Below are 26874 nucleotides of genomic sequence, written 5' to 3' on the forward strand. Positions count from 1 at the left end.
TCATTTGGTAGGAGTTCCTTGTACATTCAGGATACCAGCCTTTTGTCAGATGTATGTATGACTAAGAATATTCTGCAGCCTGTGGCTTTGCTATTCATTTAATTTGGGTCCTTTGATGAGTGAACCTTTTAATTTTGCTGAAGTCAGACATATATATCTATATATTTTTTCTTTTATGGTTGAGGTAAGATTGTTACTATTTGTTACCTCAATGTTTGATAGAATTCACCGGTGAAAGCCATCTGGGCTGCTTTGGGGAAAGTTTTTAATTGTGGATTTAACTTCTTTAATAAATATTGGACTATTCAGATTTCCTGTTTCCTCTTCTATCAGTTTTGGTAATTTGTGTTCCTTGAAAAGGAACTTCAACAAAGTTGTCGAGTTTATTGGCTTAAGGTTTTAAATAATTTTTCGTGTCCTTTTAATGCTTATAGGTTATATAATAATGTTTCCCATTTTATTATCAATACTATAATTTCTGTTTTCTATTTCTTAATTAAACTAGTTAGGCATTGATTAGTTTTATTAGTTTGTTATATAAACCAACTGCTTTATTCTGTTGATTTCTTTCTGTTGTTTTCTATCTTATGTCTCATTAAATCTTTCTGTTGTCTGTATTATTTTCATTCTTCCCCTTACATTGGATTTAATTTGCTCTTCCTTTTTTAGTTACTCAAGGTTAAAGTTTATATCATTGATTTTAAGCACTTTGTTTCTAATCAGGCATATGGCTATAATTTTCCCTCTAATCACATTTCCAGTGCATCCCACACAATTTTTGATACATCATATTTTTTAACTTCTATCTTAAATATAGTTAAATATATCAATTTCATTTTTTCTTTGATCCTTGGGTTATTTAGAAATGTGTCATTTAATTTTCAATTATTTGGGAATTTTCACATATATTTCTGTTACATTGCTAATTTATCCACACTGTGGTCCAAGAACATACTCTATTTGATTTTGATCCCTTGAAATTTAATGAGGAGTTATATGGTCCAGCTTATAGAATATATTGATAAGTGTTTCAGGTGCCTGTGAAAGAATTCTGCAATGGTGGGTATCGAGGTACATACATGTCAATTAGATGAAGTCGTTTGATAGTGCTGTTCAAATATTTTGTATCTCTACTAATTTATCAGGTTTTTCTATTCAGTATTGATAAAAAGAGTAGTAAAATCTTCAACTGCATTTGTGGATTTGCATATTCATCCGTATGTTTTTATCTGTAGTATATTCTATTGTTATTATAATTATGCCTTATTGTGGAATCGGCATTTCTGTCACTATGAGGTATCAGTCTTGTCTTTTCTCTAGTAATACTTCCTTTAAATATCTAATTTAACTATCCCCTAAATACTAATATAGCCACAGCAGCTTTCCTTCGCTTAGTGTTTCCAAGATAGCTCTTTTAACTTTTTGATTTTAACATGTCTGTATTTTTGCATTTACAATAAATATGATTTTCTTGTAAAAAGCTCATACTTGCAATATTTTTCCATACTGAAAAATCTTTTGTATTTACTTGCATTGTTTAGGCTACAATCTGTTCTCCACATTAGCAATCAGAGTTATCCTTGTAGTATATAACATATTTCGTTCCTTTGGTCAAGCCATCCATTGGCTGCCTGTCTTAACTCAGAGTAAATTTTGAAGTCTTTACAATGGCCGCCCAGGCCTTTTGTGATCCATCCTCAACTCCCACCCCAGCTACATCTCTGCTCTCATCTATTCTCTCTCTACCTTGATCACTCTACCCCAGGCCTCCTAGCAACACATCAAATACATGAGGGACACTCCTTCCTGCTATGTTCTTCTTCCGGATTTCTCTATATCCCCCACCTCGCTTCTTCTCAGGTCAATGTCACTTCCTCTAGAGACATTGAAGGTCTCTAGAGAAGGTCTAGAGACCTTCTCTGACACCCATGCCTAAAATAGTACTGCTTCCCCCATAACTTTATTCCTTTGGCCTTTAAACATTTTATACCACATACCTCCAGCTTTCATGTCATGTATTTACTAATTTATTGTATATCTCCCCTACTATACTATAGGCCTCATGAAAGCAAGAGGCACTATTTTGCTGACTATTGTCAGTGTCTAATGTGTAGTAGGGGCTCAATCAATGTGTTGCATTGAATGAATAAATTAATGAAACAGTATTCTCTCAAACCCCATGAATTCAACTAAGGTGGTCCCTCTACATAGAAAATCACCACCACTCTTTCCAATTTTCTAGACAAAGACCTATAAAACAATTCTGTAACTGAGCCAGATTCAATATTAAATATATTTAGATTTTCTAGGGCAACTTTTTTGAAAATACACTGCTCCTTTGTATTCAGACATAAAATAGTACTTGATAAATTACATGTCCTGAATTTTTTGTTGTAAAAAACAGCCTTCATATTTCTAAAGACCCTTCTAGCTGTGGCCTTCATTGTGAATGTTAAAAATTTCTCCTATTTATGTGGACCCCCCAAACAAACACCCCATCTCAGCATGGTACTGTGAGAGCTCCTCCTGTATGGTCCCCTACTAAGTATCCTGTGATTTAAGTATCCTGTGATTCCCTCTAGAAGGGAATTTATGATATTATATTTTAATAATTGTTTACTTTTCTGACTTCCTAACTAAACTAAGAGTTTAATATGGACAAAATTCATATTTTCTGGATCTTTTCATTTTCAGTGACTAACCCTGTATATGGCACATAACAAGAGCTCAATAAATTTTTGTCTGTAAATGAATAAATTCCATTTATATAGTACTATTCTTTCAGTTTTACCACAACTTCCTTATTTTAAAAACGGAAGTAAATTATCCAAGATTTGAGTTAGGTGATATCTGAATGGCATAATCTAGGATAGTTATTCTCCCAGCCGGAGATATAGAGTCTGAGCATTTGAGTTTAAAATTGAGTCACATCAGCTGACATAACATATATTTAACGATTTTTTATATCACCAGTCATCTTAGGACTTTTAATTCTTATGAAGTATTCTTTCTAACTTCAAATTTCTGAGAATTTCCTATGGTATCTCATATGCAAAGAGCCCTCCAAACCAACAGGAGTCAGACTTGAATGTACATAAAACTCCTGGGGGCCTTGTTAAAATGCAGGTCCTAGTTCAGTAGGTCAGAGGTGGGTCCTTATCATCTGTGTTTCTGGCAAGATCCCAGCTGATGCTGATGCTACCTTGGACCACACTGTAAGTAACAAGGCTATAAGCCACGATATGCAGGTGTCCACTAAAGGTTCTTCATCACAATTTGACTTAGAACAGAATCAATTTCCTCCATGGCAGTATAGAGTGGTGCGTTCACCCAATCCTCTGACCAGAGGAAGTGACTTCAAGGTTAAAATACATTATTCGAGGGACATTTAAAAGAAAATATCTTGTAGCCTTAAGATCAGAATCTGAACTTCTAGATGGGTAATTGATTTTTGATAGAAAAATACACTGGAATCTGACCTTTTCATCATTTTATAAAAATATAATTTGTTAAAGTCCAAAATTATGGGATGTTTTGGAAAAAAGTGTCATCTGGACATCAATAGCACATCAAGATCTCTCAGAATATCTTGATCTTTTATAGTATTTCTTCTACATTCTGCAATTTAAAAAAAATGAATCAAATATTGCCACTGAAAGTAATATAAAAAATGTTTGACCAGGAAAGATCATAAAACCAGGGCTGCTAATTAGGGCAGCTGCTTCAGTTAGGAAAGCAGTTTGAGGATATTCTGTTAGCTGGATGAAAAATATGAGGCAGGTGACACCACCTCTGTTTTGACCTCACTGGCCTGTAAGCTAAATTTATGGTGTGGCAAGTGATGTTTGCATTGAATGTGAAGACAAAACCAAATCACAAATGTGGTGTTCCAGAAGAAGGAGTGGGGAAGGGGCAGGTAGAAATTTGGGGAAGGTAAAGGAGCTGAGAGTTTGTCTTATCTTTGATCTTGTGTCTGGTCAATGGAACATCCGTGACTGACTGTCCCAGAATCCCCAATCAAGGCACAAATACTGTGATGACAACCCTGTATGATGGAAAGGATTTTAAGGGGGAGGCCATAGACTGCGAAAAGATGAAGCAGGACAAAGAAGAGCGCTTTCTTGCGTGAGAGTAATTTATTGAAAAATTAGCACAGCGAAAGGGAGTCCTTTCAGAGATTTTGGGTTTGAATCCTCATTATTACCTAACTAAAAACATACACTGCCTGGGAATTATATAATTTTGAAAACGATTTGTTTCCCTTAGCTAACATTTGCATGACATCGCAAAGCAGTTTACAAATCAATTCAGCAAATGTTATTTCCATTTTAGAGGTGAGAAAATTGAAAGGTAGGCAGATTGTGACTTGGCAGGCAGAGATAAAAACACTAATATTATCTAGATATCTCCAAAATCTATTATCTTTTTAACGAATTATGTTGCATGTGCATAGATTTCCACATACCATGTTTTTGGAAAGTTCCAACTTTTGAAATCAGAAACTTATACCTTACAAGCTTCATTTTAAAGCGTTTAATATATCATCAATAGTCATCATGTTAAGAGTCCCAGCACCACAGGGATGAAATACTAAGATTCGTGTTTACACAGCTAATGGATGGGGATTTTTGTCCAGGACATAGCTATGTATTGGCAAACTAGAGACCTGAATAAATCCTATCTGTCTCTGCTTCCTTGAAGGAGTTCAGTTCCATTTCTAATCTGGCAGCCAGTCTTGCCCAAAGTATTTGGAACTTGCAGCAGCCTCCAGACACCTGGTGAGTTTTTCCACAGGAGTGCATCCAGACACTAGCTAGATGCACGCCTTCCTTTTCCTGTCTCCTTGCATTCCACCAGCAGCTGGACCAAAGATGACTCATTTATGCCAACTATCAAAACATGATGTTTTGATTCTTCAGAAATCACAAGACTCTTCAAGGATCAGGACATATTTTAAAGTAGTTTAAAAGGTGATTTTCCGAATAAGAAAGTGCTTATTGCAATTATTCAGAATTTTTTTTGAAAAGAAAGTTTTGTATTTATCACAGACCATCTTCTTCAATTACTGGACAAATTCTCCACACCATTTCTTGCTAAATAACATTTTCCAGGTTAAGAAAAAAAGCTTTGCATGCCTACGTATCAGAAGAAAATATGTCAGAGAAAAGTGTTATTGCAATAATTTATTGTTTCTCCATTTACAAAAGTAACATGGAACTATGAAGAGAGATGTAGGTTTTTTCCTAGCCATACCTAGAAATGCTGATCGTGATGTTTGCTTAAGGATCTGCATATTTGTCTACAAAATACAAGGTGAGTCTTAGACGGGGATTTGGGGATAATGTGTTATTGGCCACAAGTACCCAGAATAGAATTTCTGTTACACTTGATTCGAGTCTGTGTGTGTGTTGGGAACGGGGGTAAGGACGGTCATAGCACAAATGCCAAAGACTCTTGCTGTTCCTATTAATCTTTAGTAGATGTTCTTGAATGAATGCTTTTTCATTTGCTGTAGGCCCTTGGGACAACTTCTAGTGACATTAAATAATTGACTTATTTTCATAATACAGTTTTCACCAGTTATGATTATTTCACCGGGATAAGGATCCATGGAACTCCTCACACCACCATTTCAGAAGTCTATTCTTTTTTTTTTTTCAGTGTTTTCATACTCTGATTTTCAGTTTGAGCAGTTGCTCTTGCTCTATGTTGAAGTTCATTGATCTTTTATCCTGCAGTGCTTAATTTGTTGCTAAATACCCAGTGAAATTTTCATTTCATATATTATATGTTTTATCTCTGTAAGTCCTATTTAATTCCTTTTTGTATCTTCCATTTCTCTCATCATTATATTTATGTTTTCCTTGAAAACTTTGTTTATATTTAGTACATTTATAATAACTGTTTTAAAGTCTTTGGCTGCTAATGCTATCATCTCTATCATTTTTGGTCCACTTTTATTGACTTATTTTTCTTCTGGTATGGTTCACATTTTCCTGTTTTTTGGTATGCCCTGTAATTTTTTATTACATGCTGGGCACTCCAAATTTTATATTCTTGGACTCGGCTTGGAGTCTCTTCTGTGTATTATGGTCCAGGGTGTGTACGTATAGGCAGAAAGCCATGATTATGATGAGACTCACCTCATATGTTTTTTTCTAGAAGGCGTAGTTCTATGGTGCCTGCAATCCAGTATCTAGAAACAGTTATTTTATATATTTTGTCTTGTTTTCTAGTTCTTTACAGTAGAACATAAGTCTGGTCCCTTTTATTACATTATGGTCTGAAATTAAATCATCATGACAAAATTTTAAGAAAAGGAGCCGTTCTGTGAAAGCAAAAGCTTAAGAAAGGGCTTCCCTGGTGGCGCAGTAGTTGCGCGTCCGCCTGCCGATGCAGGGGAACCGGGTTCGCGCCCTGGTCTGGGAGGGTCCCACATGCCGCGGAGCGGCTGGGCACGTGAGCCATGGCCGCTGGGCCTGCGCGTCCGGAGCCTGTGCTCCGCAACGGGAGAGGCCACAACAGAGGGAGGCCCGCGTACCACAAAAAAAAAAAAAAAAAAAAAGCTTAAGAAAATGGGTTTGAAATTGGTGGACAAGCAACAAAGTACAAGTCAATTCCTGACCTCAAGGAATGCACAGTTTAATGTGAACTTTTCAAGATTCTTCTTTTAAAATGTATCAGAAAAATGTTTCCCCATTTTAAAGACTTTCTTGTGTATTCCTCTGTCCTATACCAGTGATCTCCATACCTGACTATAAAACAGAATCATTGGAGAACTTGAAAATAAATTACAGATAACAAGGCCACACCCCAGACAGCTCTGATACAGTTGGTCTGGATGGGACTCACAGAAATCTATATTTTTAAATAATCTCCTCAGGTGACTTTTACACACCCAAACTTGCACATTCTGAATGCAGACTTAATTGCTTTAGATTTCTTCCGGGAACCATATCATTCTCAAAGTTGTTCCTGATGAAGTAGATACCAATCTGGGGACCCTTTTGCCTTCCCCTTCTCTCTACTGAGACTATCTTATTACTCAGCTTCTAGATGTGTTGTAATATTTCGTGGAAAGCTTAGGTGACTCCCCAACTTTCCAACCTTTGTAACACAGCCCACATCAAGTCACATAAGGAGATTTGCAGATCCGCCTCATTCCACTACCACTTGCTCTTTGGAAAAGCATCTAGTGAGTTCCACTCAACACTTCTGTAAAATATGGGTTTACCCAAATGAAAGCCTTTTGCCTTTGCAGCTGGCCTTCTGCTTGAATGGCTCTTACGCTCCGGGGCCTGAACATAACTCCAGAATACTATTACATGACTCCGAACATCGCCAGGACGCCTGTTCCCAGGGCCCAGCCTTTCCTTTAGTGTGACTCTGTTTACCTTTCATTAAGACCTAACAGTTTGGATTTCTTTTTCTACCAACACTATTTTCTAAGGAAACCCCAAATTGACCTCTGCTTATAGAAACTTTAATGGGGAAAGACAATTGGCCTCTTTCTGGGTCCCCTGGATGAGCCAGCTGGCCTGCATTCCCTCTTCTGCAGCTGTGTGTAAGCTCCATTTGCATTTCGACCTTCACACCACAAAAAGTCAGTTCTGATCTGTGTAGTCAGCCGGTGTCCATTGGTAGTGAATCATGTCATCTTATCTTTCACTTTTGATCTAGGAAACCATTTAAGTTCAACTGGATAATAAGAAAGGCCAAATAACTTCTAAAGTCGCAATTACAAACGCAGCTCAACCAAGTTCAGTGCAGACCTAAGTCTGAGATTTGGGAATGACATAACGGACTAGATATGCCAGATGTGTGTTTTCTGAGCTTCTTTTTCAGCTCATTCTGACCAACAAGAAACTAAATCCTGGCAATATTATAAGGATAAGAGAAGACCATATGCTAATTTCCAGAGGGAATTTCTGCTAATTGAAATATTGATGAAATGGGATGAGAAAGATGTTCTTGAACAGCATGTCACATGCATCAAACTCTGAAACAAACAAAAATCTGTCCCAAAAAGGAAGGTAAAAATAGTTTGCTTCAGTACTCTCCTCCCCTTGCCTATACTATCTGAGGTATGCCTTGATCATAAAAATGGGTAGCCCTCTTATTAATTTACATTAAATTTTTTCTGAAGCCATCCACTTACCTCCACCCATATCCCTACCAGTTTCTATCTTAATCCATTTATCTGGAGACTTGAAGTGACTAAAATCAATAAATACAATTGCTAAAAAATTAAGGGGAATACAAATAGGTGTATTCCAACCAAGGCTTACTGGTTCCATAAGGAAAAGTTTTGAGAAAAAGTATAGTGGTGGAAGAATACTGTGCTTGGCATGTATCATTCATTCATTCATGCATTAAGGTATTTATTTTGCAAGGCACTTTGTACACAGCAGTCAACAAAAGAGATCCCGTCCTCACAGTAGAGGGATAAAATAAAAAAGTAAATAAAAACAATTAATACAAGTGTCTTTTAATATCACATCTATTCATGAGTGTTTTTAGTGAGAGATATTATTTTGCCTGAATATAATTCATTTCTGGGTTTTGAAGAGTGAGAAGGGAAAGTTCGGATGCAAGGGATATATCTAAAAATTTATTCAAGTCTGTTCGGGTCCTGAGTTTTTATATCAAGAGTTAGAAGAGCAAGAGATCAGGTACCCTAGATACCTGTGCTTGCAAATTGTGGTAGATATCATGTAGGAGAAAAGCAGGGCAAGGTGGTAAATAACAAGGTGGAAGACCTGATTTAGGGTGATCAGAGGACTCCTCTCTAACGGGGTTATGTTTCAGAGATCTTAAGAATGAGATGCAGCTAGCTGAGTGGAAAGTGAGGGGAATGTTTTCCCTTCTGACAGTCTTTGGTGTTCAAGTCAGTTAAAATGCCATGTGCAAAGGCTCTCAGAAAAGAGCAGGAAGCAAACCAGTGTGTTTAGCATGGGGTGAGGACCTGTGTTGAGGATGGAGATACAGGGAGATGACTGACATTGCAGTAGCCTGTAGGATTGGATCAATATCTGCATTCACTGTAAGGGAAATAGCTAGCCACTGCAGAGTTAGCCATTTCCCTGACAACTTGAAGATACAAATAGTAGCATAACATCATTATAAACAGTATTAGATGCTTCAAAATTAGGGACCAACTGCAAAAATCCAATGAGGCAAAAGCAAGGCTGAAAGTCTGTTTCAAACTGGAGATGAAGAAGAAAAACAAAAGAAGTGAAAACCAAAAAATGAAAAAAAAAAGATATTGTGATCAGACAACAGAGATCTAACATGCAGGTAACTGATATTACTAAAGAAGGAATAAGAAAAAAACCTTGTTAGGCATATTAGTAAAATCCACTATGTCCTGTTATTTCTGGCCATGTCATAATTAAACACCGAGTGGGGCACATTTAACACTTACGCTGTGGTTGAGATTTTGGTCCCTTTTGTTTGTATTTCTAACTGCTTTGGTTTTATAGGTTTCATTGCTGTTATTAGCCATACTATCTTTCACATATGAAGAGTACATTTAAATCAACAAGTAAACAAGAGTATACTAATTGAAAAATTGAAAAGGAAAGTAAATTTTTCTACAAATATGAAGAAATAAAAGCATGCAGTAAATAGATGAAAAATGATAAACCTCACTGTTAATGAAACACAAGTCCATGAAAAGGAGAACAATTTTCATCAATTTAGTGGTAAGATTTTAAAAATTATAATATCCTATTGAATCAAAAATGTGGGGAAATGGACATGTAATACACAGCATGTACAATCAATGCAACCTTGTTGGAAGGGAATTTGGGAATATATTTAAAGAGCTACCAAATACTTATATTATTTGACCCTTCAATTAAAGAATATTGAAAAACTTTTAAAAATGTACTATTGTTAAGAATAAATAAAGAATTGTCTTGAGGGAAAAAAACAGAGCTGGAGGAATTAGACTCCCTGACTTCAGACTATACTACAAAGCTACAGTAATCAAGACAATATGGTACTGGTACAAAAACAGAAATATAGATCAATGGAACAGGATAGAAAGCCCAGAGATAAACCCATGCACCTATGGTCCACTAATCTATGACAAAGGAGTAATGGAAATAAAAACAAAAATAAACAAATGGGACCTAATGAAACTTAAAAGCTTTGGTACAGCAAAGGAAACCATAAACAAGAAGAAAAGACAACCCTCAGAAAGGGAGAAAATATTTGCAAACAAATCAACAGACAAAGGATTAATCTCCAAAATATATAAACAGCTCAAGCAGCTCAGTATTAAAAAACAAACAACCCAATCAAAAAATGGGCAGAAGACCTAAATAGACATTTCTCCAAAGAAGACATACAGATGGCCAAGACACACATGAAAAGCTGCTCAACATCACTAATTATTAGAGAAATGCAAATCAAAACTACAATGAGGTATCACCTCATACCAGTTAGAATGGGCATCTTCAGAAAATCTACAAACAACAAATGCTGGAGAGGGTGTGGAGAACCTAAATGCCCATCGACAGATGAATGGATAAAGAAGAAATGGTACATATATACAATGGAATATTACTCAGCCATAAAAAGGAATGAAATTGGGTCATTTGTAGAGACGTGGATGGATCTAGAGACTGTCATACAGAGTGAAATAAGTCAGAAAGAGAAAAACAAATATCATATATTAACACATATATGTGGAAACTAGAAAAATGGTACAGATGAACCGGTTTGCAGGGCAGAAGTTGAGACACAGATGTAGAGAACAAACGTATGGCCACAAAGGGGAGAAAGCAGTGGTGGGTGGGGGTGGGAGTGTGATGAATTGGGCTTTTGTGATTGACATGTATACACTGATGTGTATAAAATTGATGACTAATAGAACCTGCTGTATAAAAAATAAATAAAATAAAATTCAAAAATTCAAAAAAATGAAAACAAAAACAAACCAAAAGAATAAATAAAGATTATTAAACAATCATGCTATCTATCATATATTGACACAAATATGTGTAATCACATAGCTATTAGATGATGAAAAGGGGGAATTCAAAAATTTCTGAATGCTTTTTTTTTGTATTACTTGTAATTTATGTATTCTTTGTGTTCTTCTATAGCTTTCAAGTTTTCTGAAATAAACATTACTTTTGTAATATATGAAATTAAATGGGAAAAAATGAAATAATGGAGAGAAAATAGTTCCCCAGTACTAGGCCTTATAAATTCAACTTGATCAAGGATAAACAAGGACATGCTATATATGTACAATGTAAATTATAAAGTACATTCAATAGGAATCCACCTTTGGATTTTGTAGATAGAATAAAAACCTCCCATCACACACTATTTTTAAAAATTTTGAGTGGTTCATAAGAAGACATTAGACCATAAATAATACTGAAAGAGTTCCAAACTGTCAAATATTTACACCACATACTGTCACCACAGTGTAATTGAAATGGAAATGTTATTAAGGTAAATCTATACGAATAAGAAAATTCTATGAATTGTAGTTTTTAAAATACTCTAAATATCTAGTTGGCTGGCTCTCACATTGTATGGCTCACAGATTTGAAGACCATGGCCAAAACTGAATTCAGAGTTAAATCATTTATTTACACTTTCTTCTCTTTAAAAAAGTGAATCAAGTATTCAATGTTCAAAATGTGAAAATAATCTAAAACTCTAAAAAAATTGATATAAGTTTAAATGATGAATTAATAAATATAAAAGAAGTAGGGTAGTAACACAAAGAAATAATATGGGAGGAAAAATAACCTCAAGCCTTAAATCAAATTGAAATGAAAGGGTGATATAAGTGAACTTATTTACAAAACAGAAACAGACTCACAGACTTAGAGAATGAACTTATGGTTGCCAGGGAGGAAGGGTGCGGGGAAGGGATAGTTAGGGAGTGTGGAATTGACATGTACACACTGCTATATTTAAAATAGATATCCAGCAAGGACCTACCGTATAGCACAGAGAACTCTGCTCAATATTGTGTAACAATCTAAATGGGAAAAGAATTTGAAAAAGAATAAATACAAGTATATGTATAACTGAATCACTTTGCTGAACACCTGAAATTATCACAACATTGTTAATCAACTACACTCCAATATAAAATAAAAAGTTAAAAAGAAAAAAAAGGAAATGAAAGGGAAAATAACATTGACAAAATTAGACACAAGATGTGGACTTTATTTTCAATAAGACATTAATTTTCTGTTCTAATACTTCTGCCTCCCAAACAATTCACTTGACTTTTCTGACATATTAAAATGAAGAAATGTAACCAAATGACCCCAAAAGTCACATTTAGCTTTTTTTTAACTTTTGGGATTCCCAGCTGTCTTTAACGCCGGAAAGACTGCATGTGTAGTACCCGATTTCAAACACTAGAGGGCAGAACAGCAAAGGAAACGTGGAGGCAGGCGAACAGGCTCCACCAGCAGGAAATACGGTCGGATGCAGGGAGGAGAGGCAGTCCGCATTATGGAGACCGGCTTACGGTTTAGCCACAGGCTCAGCCCCGGAAGGTTCCAGATAACAGCAAAACTAATAGTCATGCCTTGTCGAGCAGCCTCTATTACCAGGAGTCTCTCCTCTCACCATGCGTTCATTTTGGGCAAAGGCAAGAATGAGCAACTAACTATAGATATTAACCTGTATTCTGCTGGTTTTGTATGAATTTTGTGAAGCAGACTGATCTGTCACCCCTCCCTGCAGACAGGACAAAAGTACCATCTTGACCCTTGTTCTCTTCTCCTTCTAGCCTCTTTGGGAGGAGTCGCTTACTAAAAACAACATTTTTGTTCTTTAGAAACCTGCTCTGGCCTTTGTTCAGGACTTTACAATGAGGTGAGTGTGATGCAAGGGAGAAGAAGGGTGGTTTGGGAGCTGTGTGTCTTTGGGGTATGAAGAGGGCAGTGCCTCTGTAGAAACAGCCTGACGAGGCCAGTTGAGAGTTTCTGCAGAAACGGAGACCCCAGACTTGGACCAGCTCTGCCCCTTAAGGTGGCAGGACCAGGGGAGGTCAAGTCTGTGTGAGTGAGGGCTAGAAACCAGTCCAGTGACCTTGGGAGCCCCTGTGAAAGACTTGCCCAGGTCCTCTTAGTGGAGAGGGCTCCTGGGAGGGTGTCTTGACCCCAGAGCAGAGCAGGGGTGTCTGGCACCTGCTGATGTGGCAGGAAGACCATTTCACCCATTTTCCAAGCCTAGTATGCCCACAGGTTCTCGTCTAGAGAAAACATGTGGGGAAAACTCTGACAAGTTCACTTAAGCTGAACTTGATGCCTGAATTTCAAAACTGGATTCTATTTTATCTAAATCCAGGCAGAGGACCAGAAGTAAGAAAGGAAATAGTCAAGAGAAAATGTGCTTTTATTCTTAATGTCATAACTTATACTGTGGTTTATGAACACAGCTTAAAATTAATACATTTTTAATGGAAAAAATCACAGTGAAATGAATTCTTTCAGTATCATGAAACACTTAACACCTGATAAGCATCCTTATCTCGCATAATCCCTGGGGCATGAGGGAATGATTCTCATCTACATTCTACATGTAACAAAACAGGAGCCTATGGGGTTTAAGTAAATTTCTCAGAGTCACCCAGTATACAGCACCAGTCCGTCTGTTGGTCTGTTAACTGCACAGAGGTTTCAAAACTTCTCAAGAAACACAGACTCAGACACAGTTGCCTGCTGGAATTTTTTAATATACAAATTGAGAGACTTATTTCAAGTGTGGATTTTAATGCCAGTCATTTATATATGAGAAGTGTTTTCTCCAGCTTGTGAAATAAGGGGGTAAGACTCCAAAGAGGGTAAGTCCCCAAAAACACTCGTTTAAATTTCCTTTAAAATCATGGGGTTTCCCTGGTGGCGCAGTGGTTGCGCGTCCGCCTGCCGATGTAGGGGAACCGGGTTCGCGCCCTGGTCTGGGAGGGTCCCACATGCCGCGGAGCGGCTGGGCGCGTGAGCCATGGCCGCTGGGCCTGCGCGTCCGGAGCCTGTGCTCCACAACGGGAGAGGCCACAACAGTGAGAGGCCCGCGTACCACACACACACAAAAAAAAAAAAAAAATCAGAGGAAATTCCTGAACTCCCAGACACTCTCACTTGGTCATATAATTTTTAACAAGGAGATGTATATATATATATATATATATATATATATATATATATATATATATGCAGAAAGGAAGTAAAGGCAGAAAAAAATCGAAACTAGTTTGAACTTCCCATGATATTTCAAGGCAGGCCCTTGGACTATCTATTGAAAGGTGATTGCTTTGAGGCTCTCCATAAAATCACTGTTTCTGAAACCTGCCCGATAGTAAGGATATCTGGAATACTGCGTAAGAATACAGATTCTCATGCCCCCTCCCAGGAGAATTGGACTCAGCAGGTCTGGGGCTGGGCCTGGGAATCTGTATTTTGAAAACAGGCAAATTCTGTGGTTACATCTGGGAATCACTGGGCATCAATTCCTGGGTGGCATGCCCCATATTTAATTGTGACGGGCAGAGCCAAATATCTGCTTCTTCAGAGAACCAGATGATTCGAGTACTGGAAGAGGCTTCAGGGGTCTCGTGATCAAAACCTCTCTTTTTACAGTTGGGGAAACTGTGACCCAGATGATAAGGCAAGTGACTTAACCTTGACTGTAGTGGTTTGACCTTGTCTGTAGTGGTTTAACCTTGACTGTAGTGGTTGAAACTTTTCTGTAGTGATTTAACCTTGACTGTAAAGGTTAAATCTTTCAAATTTATTAGAATTATAGATACAGCTATAGATCCACATATAGATATATAAAGTATTTGAGGATCTTTTTTAATTTTCATTGGTTTATTTGTTTATTTAATCATTTTGGCTCTAAGTAATGAAGAAAATATGACCAAAAGTCTAAAATCAAGAAAAATGTAAAAGAAACAAGGCAGCAAGACCAGAGAAATGCTTGACAATTGTATACCATCTCAGAAATTTAAAAAAATTTAATTCATATTTTTAAATGTTCCTATGTCCACATAGGTCCTTAATACCTCATTGGGGGAAGGCTCATTGAGCCCATTTTCCAGATGAGAAAGGTGAGTAGTAAGAGGTTCACTGACCTGCTCGTGATTGGTGAGCAGTGAACAGCCGAGGCAGTACCGGACAGGTGTGGTGAGGCCCCCTCTCTTTCTCTTACTCCGTGCTGGCAGGAGTACCAACTGAAGGTCAATATCCAAGGTGAACAACAGGAAGGGGAAAAAATTATGTGAAACATAATGACTGTAATGAGAAAACCTAAAACCTTCTGTGCAGTGACATTTACCAGTCATCCCAGAGGTGAGTGCATGAACTACACCTGGCATTTCCATCACCATTCTTGCAAAGAGTCCCACTTCCTGTGTGTCTGTAACTCATTTGGCTGCTGCAAGTTTTTCTGTGGCAGCTCAGACCAGAGACTGTAGACCTCCAAGCGGTCTGCAGGCACTTGTTTTCTCCAGTACATAGCTGGATGATCAGGTTTCCGATAGGAGGGAAAGGGGGAGGGAGAGATGGAAAGTTCAGAAACCAGTTTCGTTTACCACCAAACCAAACCAGCCCTGTCTTCTCGAGGCATCTGCTGGTGGTTAGCAGTGGGGATTGGACCGATCTGGGGGTTGAACTGGTTGGGTCTGTGAGGCTGGGGGTGAGGTGTGGGTAGGGTGAGAATTCCAGGCCCCAACATCCAGCTGTGCTGCTTGAAAATGGCTTAGCTTGCAGCTGTACTTGAGAGCTTCCGTAAAGATGCAGGGAGAGGCAGGACCAACATCTCCTGGAACATTCCAACCTATAAATGCTAACCAGGAGCCCACAGCTGGATTATCTGCCTTGCCTTGGATTAACAAGGTGCTCCTTTTTGCTTCAACTAAGTTCAGTTTCAGTTTACTGAGTCTTCCTCTGTGCCAGACGAGACCCTGGGCAGTGGGTATTCAGAGGTGCTCTGTCCTGAGGACCTGGCATCTGAAAATGTTTCTGTGGCATTCAGCTGTTTTCTTTACAAAGCGTGCAACACAGTGACAGTGGTTCTCCTCTGCTTCCTGCCCCTGAAGCCACCCACACCCTCAGTTCCCACAGGCATTGCGTTCAGGACCAGAACGTGCTTAGACAATGACCTAGTGCCCCAAATCACAGAGATCCAGGGAAATAAATGACTTATTAAAAACAAGCAATCAAAACAAATAAATATCCTCCCCTCACAAATGCTCTCTTGTTATTGTTAGGACCTAACAGTGACCACGGGAATTAGTCTTTGCTGATGGCTTCATCTTCTGAGCAATTTGTCTTGCATTCTCACACAGATTTGATGGGTATCATGGAAATAACAATGGTGTGAGAGGTGGGAGACCCCAGAAAGGCTTTCCTGTATCTGATAGAACAACCCTGTACCAGCCACGCTGGTGTCCGGGCTGTTCTTCAAGCACACCAAGCAACTCCCACCTTTGGAGATTTGTCCTTATTTTCCCCTCCTTCTGGAATATTCTTTCCCCAAATATCCACATGGGTAGCTCTGAAAGGAAAGAAGAAAGGAAGGACGGAAGGAAATAAGGACGGAAGAGAGGCAGGGGTTTCCTCAAACACTGTCAGTCACAGTCCATTTTGTGTGAAGCCTGTTGTGATAGAAAGATCATGGGCTGAGACCTCAGACACTCAATGCATCGTTCTGGGCTCCGGGCATTTGTTAAACAAACTGACTTCATCAGCATCATCTCAAATGTCTCACAATTTCGAGCAAATCCACACATTTCCTCTTGGGTCTCTTGGGTCACGCATTTATCTGTGTTCACTTAAGCTATAAATGCCTTTTCTTTTCTTTTTTTTATTGCAGTAGAGTTGATTTACAATGCTGTGCCAATCTCTGCTGCACAGCAAAGTGACATATAGACATTCTTTTTCATATTCTTTTCCATTATAGTTTATCACGGGATATCGAATGTAGTTCCCTGTGCTATACAGCAGGACCTTGTTGTGTAGCCATTCTAAATGCAACAGTTTGCATCTACCAACCCCAAACTCCCAGTCCATCCCTTCCCCTTCCCCTCCTCCCCCTTGGCAACCACAAGTCTGTTCTCTATGTCTGTGAGTCTGTTTCTGTTTTGTAGATAGGTGCATTTGTGCCATATTTTAGATTCCACATATAAGTGATATCATATGATATTTTAGGTTCCACATATACATGATATCATATGGTATTTGTCTTTCTCTTTCTCACTTACTTCACTTAGTATGATAATCTCTAGGTGTATCCATGTTGCTGCAAATCATATTGTTTTGTTCTTTTTTATGGCTGAGTAGTTTTCCATTGTATATATGTATCACATCTTCTTTATCCGTTCATCTATTGATGGACATTTAGGTTGTTTCCATGTTTTGGCTATTATGTATAGTGTTGCTATGAACATAGGGGTGCATGTATCTTTTTGAATTATAGTTTTGTCCAGGTGTATTCCCAGGAGTGGGATTGCTGGATCATATGGTATTTCTATTTTAAGTTTTCTGAGGAAGCTCCATACAGTTTTCCATAGTGGTGTTACCAACTTACATTCCCATCAACTGTGTAACAGGGTTCCCGTTTCTCCACACCCTCTCTAGCATTTGTTATTTGTAGACTTTTTAATGATGGCCATTCTGACCGGTGTGAGGTGGTACCTCATTGTAGTTTTGATTTGCATTTCTCTAATAATTAGTGATGTTGAGCAGCTTTTCATGTGCCTATTGGCCATCGGTATGTCTTCTTTGGAAAAATGTTTATTAAGGTCTTCTGCCCATTTTTTGTTTGGGTTGTTTGTTTTTATCGTTGTTGAGTTGTATGAGCTGTTTGTATATTTTGGAGATTAAGCCTTTGCCTGTCGCATCATTTGCAAATATTTTCTCCCATTCTGTAAGTTGTCTTTTCATTTTTTTCCCTGGTTTCCTTTGCTGTGCAAAAGCTTGTAAGTTTTATTAGGGTCCATTTGTTTATTTTCGTTTTTATTTCTATTGCCTTGGGAAACCAACCTAAGAAAACATCAGTATGATTTATGTCAGAGAATGTTTTGCCTATGCTCTCTTCTAGGAGTTTTACGGTGTCATGTCTTATGTTTAAGTCTTTAAGCCATTTTGAGTTTATTTTTGTGCATGGCATGAAGGTGTGTTCTAACTTCACTGATTTACATGCAGCTGTCCAACTTTCCTAGCACCACCTGCTGAAGAGACTGTCTTTTTTGCATTTTATATTCTTGCCTCCTTTGTTGAAGATTAACTGACCATAGGTGTGTGGGTTTATTTCTGGGCTCTCTGTTCTGTTCCATTGATTCATATGCCTGTTTTTGTGCCAGTACAACACTGTTTTGATTACTGTAGCTTTGTAGTATTGTCTGAAGTCTGGAAGAGTTTTGCTTCCTGCTTTGTTTGTTTTTTCCTCAGGATTGCTCTGGCAGTTCTGGGTCTTTTATAGTTCCATATAAATTCTTGGATTATTTGTTCTACTTCTGTGAAAAATGTCATGGGTAATTTGATAGGGATTGCATTAAATCTGTAGATTGCTTTGGGTAGTATTGCCATTTTAACAATATTAATTCTTCAATCCAAGAGCATGGGATATCTTTCATTTCTTTGAATCCTCTTTTATTTCCTTTATTAATGTTTTATAGTTCTCAGCATATAAGTCTTTCACCTCCTTGGTCAGGTTTATTCCTACGTATTTTATTTTTTCTGGTGTGATTTTAAAAGGTATTGCTTTTTTCATTCCCTTTCTGATATTTCATTGTTAGTGTAAAAGAATGCGACAGATTTCTGAATATTAATCTTGTATCCTGCTACTTTACTGAATTCATTTATTAGTTCTAGTAGTTTTTGTGTGGAGTCCTTAGGGTTTTCTATATATAGTATTATGTCATCTGCATATAGTGACAATTTTACCTCTTCCCTTCCAATTTGGATACCTTTTATTTCTTTTCCTTGTCTGATTGCTGTGGCTAGGACTTCCAGTACTATGTTGTATAGGACTTCCAACACTATGTTGAAGAGAAGTGGTGAGAGAGGGCATCCTTGTCTTGTTCCAGATTTTAGCGGGAAGGCTCTCAGCTTTTCACCGTTGAGTATTATATTGGCTGTGGGTTTGTCATAAATGGCTTCTATTATGTTGAGATATGTTCCCTCTATTCCCACTTTGGTAAGAGGTTTTATCATGAATGGATGTTGAATTCTGTCAAATGCTTTTTCTGCATCTATTGAGAGAATCATGTGGTTTTTGACTTTTCTTTTGTTAGTGTGGTGTATTACATTGATTGATTTGCATATGTTGAACCATCCTTGTGAACCTGGGATGAATCCCACTTGGTCGTGGTGTATGATCTTTTTTATGTGTTGTTGGATTTGGTTTGCTAATATTTTGTTGAGAATTTTTGCATCTATATTCATCAAAGATATTGGCCTATAATTTTCTTTTTTGGTGGTGTCTTTGGCTGGTTTTGGTATCAAGGTGATGGTAGCTTTTTAGAATGTCTTTGGGAGTGTTCCCTCCTCTTCAGTGTTTTGGAAGTGTTTGAGAAGGATAGATATAAGATCTTCTTTGTATGTTTGGTAGAATTCCCCTGTGAAACCAACTGGTGCTGGACTTTTGTCTGTAGGAAGTTTTTTTTTTTTTTTTTTTTTTTACAAATTCTATTTCACTTCTGGTGAATGATCTGTTCAAATTATCTATTTCTTCTTGATTCAGTTTTGGTGGGCTGTATGTTTCTAGAAATTTGTCCATTTCTTCTAGGCGTTGTCTGGGGGCAGCAGGAGAGCAGGATTCCCTTAGGAATGAAGGAATGATGGGCTGGACAGTAGAGACCCTGTGATCAAAGGATCAGAGGAGAGAAGAGGCATAGTGTGCTCACTGAACTATCACATGTGTGATTTTGCTGTGGAAAAATGGACTTTGAATAGGGATCAGATTGACCATTTTGGTGGATAACCTGAGCCTCTCTATTCCAAATATCCGTCAAGCTCCTTCTAAGTGCCATACCCGTTTCTAGGATATAGGGGAAAAGGAAGAAACACAAAGCAACAGCAACAGCAAAGAAAGGATCCTGGTCTTCCTGAAACTTCCATTGCAGCTGCAGGGAGAGTAGAGGTCCAGACGTGGAGTGCGGGCAATGCAAATGCCACTCAAATTTGAATTTCAGAGAATCAACAAATAATTTTTTAGTATAATTTTGTATCACATAATATTAGGGTCATACAAAAAATCTTTGCTGTTTAGTACAAGAATGTGTCAAATATTGCATGGAACACACTCACACTAAACTTTAATTTTTGTTTTTGGCCAAGCCTTGGGGCATGTGGGATCTTAGTTCCCCCCACCAGGGACCAAACCTCTGCCCCCTGCAGTGGAAGTGGTTATGGAGCCCTAACCACTGTACCGCCAGGGAATTCCCTAAATAATTTTTTTGAGTGTGTGTCCCAAATATTTCATAAGACATATTTATACTAAAAAGTTATTCATTAATGATCGGGAATTCAAATTTAACTGGAGCCTGTGTTTTATCTGGCAATTTATCTGGAGGGTGAAGAGACACATAAGGAAAAATTTAATAAGACATAAAGTAGGTCACAGGGTAATAAGTGCTGTTGAAAAAAATACAGCCCTTCATTTAGAGAAAGGAAAGGAGTCATGTTATGGGTCTGAATACCAGCCATGCACGGGTCTCTCCTGATCCCCAGCCCTTGGCCCTCCTATTTCCAGGGGCAGATTATTATGTCCTAGAAAGAGGGAAGATGTTCTGAAATTAGCAGAGAGTGGTGAAAGTATCCAGAGGAAAAGTCATTTCTCTTTAGCTGAAAATGTTTCAAAAATTATATTTTTGATCTAGTCTAGAAAATTTGAAAGCCTAAAATCCCAATGATGTGAAGCAAACATAAGGAGATAAGTTAGATCTCCTAAGCATTCTCCCAGCTTGGATGGTCATGTATTTTAGATTTTTATTTGATATTAAAACCCATAAAGGTCAAGGATTCCATTAACAGGGCCCGGAACCACAAATGTATCCCTTCTCTGCTTTCTCCTAAAAGCACATCATAAAAACTAGAACAGTTTATTAAGGGCTCAGGGTCACTGAGGACTGTTAATTAGGTTTGCTCTGCTGTGTCAGAGACTCAAGAGAAGCTCTGATAGAGTGGAATTCCCAGGAATTCCGATTCATCATCGGGACCATGCATGGTGCAGAGTGGGGGCACGTGAGGGGAGGCCCCTCACATTGCTGTCACTACTATTATAGGTACTGCTTAAGGTTATTTCTACCTCAAGAATTTTATTCAAATTCACAAAATAAATAGGAAAATGCTTTAAAAACTATAAGCACTAACTAGCTACTAGGCATTATTGTTAACGGCTAGATGCAGCTAGGGATTCAGCATGGATCGAATTGAATGATGTTAAAAGCTACTCAATATTTACAGGTTTATGAGAGCTTTTCCCTAATAAAAAATTAAATTACTTATACATCTAAACATTGACGTGACCTAGATGTGTTTAGGGTCTCCATGAGTTGCAACTTGACACAAGCCATTAACTGATCCTATATTCTAGAAGGATCTGATGGAAAAGCTAAGTGTATCATTTGGGGTCCAGTCTGAGAGACAGAAAGCACACGGTAATTTGAACAAGAAAATGTTAATGTAAAGAACTAATAGCTATAACAGAGAATTGGCATAAGGAGGGACTGGTTTACTCAAAGAAGTAACGAGAGCTGTGAAGAATATAGAAGTAGCAGGTATTAGGAGCAGCTATGCCCCTTAGGTCTGAGATAGAGCACCCAGGAAAGAGGTTCCCCCACCTCTCCACGCTCCTCTGGGCAGAATCCCTGTCTTTATTAGAGAGGGCATGCCATGCCTCACTGGGTCACAGAGAAGTCACAGAGTTTCTATACAGGTGCAACTTGCTAGAAATCTGACTTCAGGGTTGCTGGGAAAATCTGTCCACAGAAAGATGCTGTACCCAGAGACTTACTTCAGAGCTGCTGGAGGGAGTGAAGGGTCTACGGGGGGGTAGGGTACCCGGGCACTCTACTGTGACGATGCCCGAGGTGGTGTCAGGGGTGCCGCTCACTGGACAGTGCTGGCCACCCTGCATGGACAGTGCTGTACGTTGGAGGGCCACACCACAACCAGGAAGAGAGACCCCTCCATCCTACAGCATCCTGCAACAGCATGCTCCGCTGACAACTTGGTGCCAGCCGACACAGGAGAACATGTACAGGGCCCATCTCCTTACTGTGGAATAGGGTGATGAAGGGTGATTTGGAGCTGAGAGGCAATACACTCACTGCCACAATGGGTGTCAACAATGAGGTTTTGCTCTTTAGGAATAAACTCTCTGAAGACAGTAAGCAACAAGGTCTAGCATGGGACTCGATCGTTGCTTCTAAAGCTCTAGCATGCATGTGAATCACCTACTGAGCATGTTTCAATAAAGATTTCTGGGCCCCATTTCTTTCTGGGAGTTTCTGAAACAGGAAGTTTACTACAGGGCCTGATCTTTTACCTTTCTTACCAATTCCCAGATGATGCTGATGACGTCAATCTCCAGAGAAGTATTCTTCTCCCTCTATCCTTAGGAGGTTTATTCTACTGAAGAGCATCTTATTTTTAACACTTGGTTTTATAAGCAGGATCTCACTGTAAGTAGCTTTCTATTAGACTCCATATTTAGTTATCATATATAAGCATCAGGGAACCCTCATCTTTCTTAAGGTGCATATTTGGATTGTTTTTTAATAATATCATTCCCGCCCAGTTGTGCACTTGATTATTTTTAAAAATTATCTATTTTAATTTGGGATCTTCTGAATGGGTTTTAAAAAGCAATAACTTCAGCAATATTTTCTCAATTATTCTAATGAAAGGACTATTCAGATCATTCTTTGAATATGAGTTGGAATTGACAATTTCACACGTTTTAGCAGTAAAATATAATTTCTACAAACCTCAAAAAACTATTACAGATAGGTTTTTATATTGAGAAATTGTGATGAAATGGATACAAAGCTTTGGGGGAAAAAAGTAAAAACTGTTTTTGGCAGTTTCTTTCCTTTTCTTTCAATGTGGGATCGGGTGTTAAGACCAAAGATAATTCAACCTAGCTCTGTTTTTCCTATATAATTCCTAGGGTGTATAGAGTGTTTTTCTTTCACAGAGCTAAAAAGTACAGCAACTATGACATATATCATTTGCTTTAATGAAAATATTCGTTATATGACAGTAATGAGCTTCACTTTGGGCTGAAGCACTGCCCTGAGTTTATGTCTCCAAGATTTTCTTTTCCTCTCCAGGCAGCAAACCTCACTTTGTACACGTAATGTTACTTCATGGGACCTTTAATTTTAGTCCATAAGATAATTGAGCTTCTTTCATCTTGCTAATTATTTCCATAACTTCCTGACTCACTCTCCAATAAACTGGTGAGATAGTTTTCTTAACGAATGAAGCCAAATTACGGAAAAATCCCTGGCTGTGAGTCACAGTTCTTGGGGTTCTAATCTGAACTTAGTAACTAGCAATGAGGCCTTCAACAAGTGCTTATAATATGTTTTCCTTTCTGGGTTTAAGTTTTCTCACATGCAGAATGACAAATTTAAAGAAATTATTTGTAGGCAACCCTCTACCTCCCAGATTCTATACATTTTAATCAGAATATCTTTAAAATATAATATTGATTTCATCAAACAGAGATAACAAGGTCAATAAAATTATTGGAATTTTCTCTCTAATTGTGATTAAAAAATAACTTTATGATTATTTTGTTGGATAGATGAACAGTACTGAATAATCATTGGTACATGCTAATATCTGGATGGTCATTGCTCTGATTTTTTAAAAAAAATAACAGTACTTACAGTGGCAAATAGATTGTTCTAGCTAGTGTACCATAGTAAAATGAACCACTGGGTGGCAGTAGAATGCAGAAAATCATAGGCATCGGGGCTCTAGCTGTACACCTAATGAGGTGTGCTTTGTCACATCGTCTTTAATGTGAATTACTTAACCAATAAAAACTACAGCAAACTAGTGAATTGAGAGATATTACTATAACTCTCTGTTTTTCAAGACACCATTTTAAACGTTACGGTGAAATTCATTCCAAGAAATAATTCTTAAATGTGGGGTGGGGATTTCTCAACATTTCAAGAATCTCACAAGATTATTGGAAACGTATAACGATCCAGTACAATGCTTTTTTTAAAAAAAAAAAAAGGTGCTATGCATTATTATTGTGGGAAAAGGATATGGCAGGAGAAAAAGGCTTATTAATTTTTTACTGTTAATTTATTTTTAAGGTCGGGCTGGTGAAGAATCGTTCACCTCGTCATCACACATAGTGTGACGTGTCATGTGTCCAGTGATCCCAGGCTCAGGGGATGATCTAAAGCAGAAAATGACACATTCTTGAATCATGGAATGATCATCACTGGGCTCATCCATCTTCCCACGGATTTCCTGAAAGGCTCCAGTTCAGACCCGAACACAACCACCACCCACCTTTTTCCTCCATCAGCAGACACATTACGGGGGAACTGAGGCAAAGTGGTGAGTTCAGTGTTCATGGGAGGTTGTTCCTCCCTTCCAATGGGAACGTGGGACTATTTCCCCCAAGAAAGGGGAGGCCCCAAAAGGCTCACTTATGAGGTCTCGGGAGAGCTGGCCCCAGTTGAGGTAGAAACTCAATTACCGCTAGGACCCCCTTTGCAGAGGGAGCAAAGATTGTGGAGGATTGCAGCCCAAAGAGGCTCCATGCAGCACAGCTGGGGGAAATTATGGGAAACACGCACAACAGTTCACACTCATAACCCAATGAGTTGAGATTTCTGAATACGCCTTTCTTGCAGTGTTGTTCTATGTAAAGCTAAATTTCAGCTTCTTTCTAATTTCCTATACAAGCAGCACATTGGTGGGTTTGGATTTTGTGGTAACTGTACTTAAAGATGCACTTTGAAATTCTTCGCTTGTATATCTCACTTTTTATCTGGTATCTGGCACAGAAAAGGCACTCAAAACAGTGCAGAACTAGAACAGACCTAGTTTGTGTGTTCGTGTGTGTTTGTTTCCTCTGGATCATGCTGTTTGCATTACTCAATATCTTGTATGCTGTCTCTGAGGCAGCTCTTGCTAGAACAACCTCACGTTGTAATCAACCTTGGGACTTTAAAAAATGCTGATGCCTAGATCCTTTGTTCAGAGATTTTGATCTAACTGCTGTGAGTATAATCTGGAGACTGGGATTTTTAAAAGTTTTTGGAGATTCTAATATGCAGCCAGACTGAGAGCTACTGTCTAGGTTAATTCTTTCTTCAGCTGTATCTGATCTACAATTTGACCTATTCGTTGAGAATTAAATTTAAATGACTATGCTTTCTTTTAATTTCTAAGACACACATTTTTAAAAATTAATCTGCTTTTTTGTTGTGGTGCCATTGTTTTATGTTCTTTACACCTTCTTTTATAACTCTAATCATTTAAGATCTATTTTACAGCCTCTATTGGATACTTATTTTATCAGAAAATCTCAGGAATCTACTCCTACTTTTTGGCATGTGCTATTTCTTGCTTATGGTGGCTTGTTCTCTTGCATGTTTCATAATTTTGGATTGTGAGCCTAACTTAGGCAGAGCTCTATCTGGGAATCCTGGTGGTATGGATCTAAAGCAGTCTTGCCTTTTCTTCTGCCAAATGAAAAGTAGTATTTCCACAGTCCTAGGAAAGCTGTACACAGTTTTAGGAAATTTTCTGGTATTCTGTGTCCCTGGATCACAGATATTTGCACTTTCCTACTACAAACCATGCTTGTGGACAGGGCTGGGTTTTAGAATTCTCAGGGGAGCATTTTCCACCCAATGGCCCCAAAGGGCATCCGTCTCATTTGGGTGCATACATTTGTTTGGGGATCATTTTCCTCAAGGATGCAGACGTTTTCTTAATCATGACCTGTTTCATGCAGGCTGAAGGCCTCTATTCTTGGTTGCACAAAGAAATGACAGTCCCGTCCCCACTTTGGTCACCATCCCTCCCTGACACATGCCACCCTCCCAGGAAAATTGTACCTCTGCTCACATTTTTTTTCTCTGTGGTTTATTTCTGCCACACAGGGATTTTCCTTCTTTCTTGGCACCTCAGCTATGCAATGGACATGATGCTTTCATCACTTTACCTAGCATTTCTGTGAGACATGTCTCAAGAGACATTTTTTTTTTTGGCTGCGTTGGGTCTTCGTTGCTGTACGTGGGCTTTCTCTAGTTGTGGTGAGCGGGGGCTACTCTTTGTTGCAGTGCACGGGCTTCTCATTGAAGTGGCTTCTCTTGTTGCGGATCAGGGGCTCTAGGTGCACGGGCTTCAGTAGTTGTGGCTCGCGGGCTCTAGAGCGCAGGCTCAGTAGTTGTGGCACACGGGCTTAGTTGCTCCACGACATGTGGGATCTTCCCAGACCAGGGGCTGAACCCGTGTCCACTGCATTGGCAGGCAGATTCTTAACCACTGTGCCAGCAGGGAAGTCCCTCAAGAGACTTTTCAGATTAGCCTGCCTTCTTGTATAAACTGACTCTCATCTTATCCCCACCCCACCTCATTATATATAACAGATGCTCAACAATATTTTCTGATTTCAATGTCTACCCAGCCTCACTTACTCCATCAGTCCCTAATATCTGCTGGAGCCCTCAGTTAAACTGAGAAACATCCATCATCCCTTTACCTCCCTTATGATTTATTAATTCAATTGCTTTCACATATATTCACAGCACTTAGAGTGTTAGAATTTTCAGGTTACTAAGCTTGTTCTCTTTTATGCATGAAAGAGTTTCTTGAAATTCCACCTGTCCCAGGATGC

The 26874-nt window shown here is 38.5% G+C and overlaps 1 long non-coding RNA gene across 1 annotated transcript in view; it reads right to left on the minus strand.

Moving 5' to 3' along the window:
• LOC102977398 (uncharacterized) overlaps window positions 1–26874 on the minus strand; it is a 164616-nt gene that overhangs the window by 35671 nt on the left and 102071 nt on the right. The window contains exons 3-4 of the long non-coding RNA XR_447337.3: window positions 15119–15217; window positions 11971–12010 (exon numbers count right to left, since the gene is read on the minus strand). This is a non-coding gene — a long non-coding RNA (uncharacterized lncRNA). The remainder of the gene's footprint in view (window positions 1–11970; window positions 12011–15118; window positions 15218–26874) is intronic.

This window comes from Physeter macrocephalus, chromosome 2 (assembly GCF_002837175.3).
Source record: "Physeter macrocephalus isolate SW-GA chromosome 2, ASM283717v5, whole genome shotgun sequence".
Lineage (NCBI taxonomy): Eukaryota > Metazoa > Chordata > Mammalia > Artiodactyla > Physeteridae > Physeter > Physeter macrocephalus.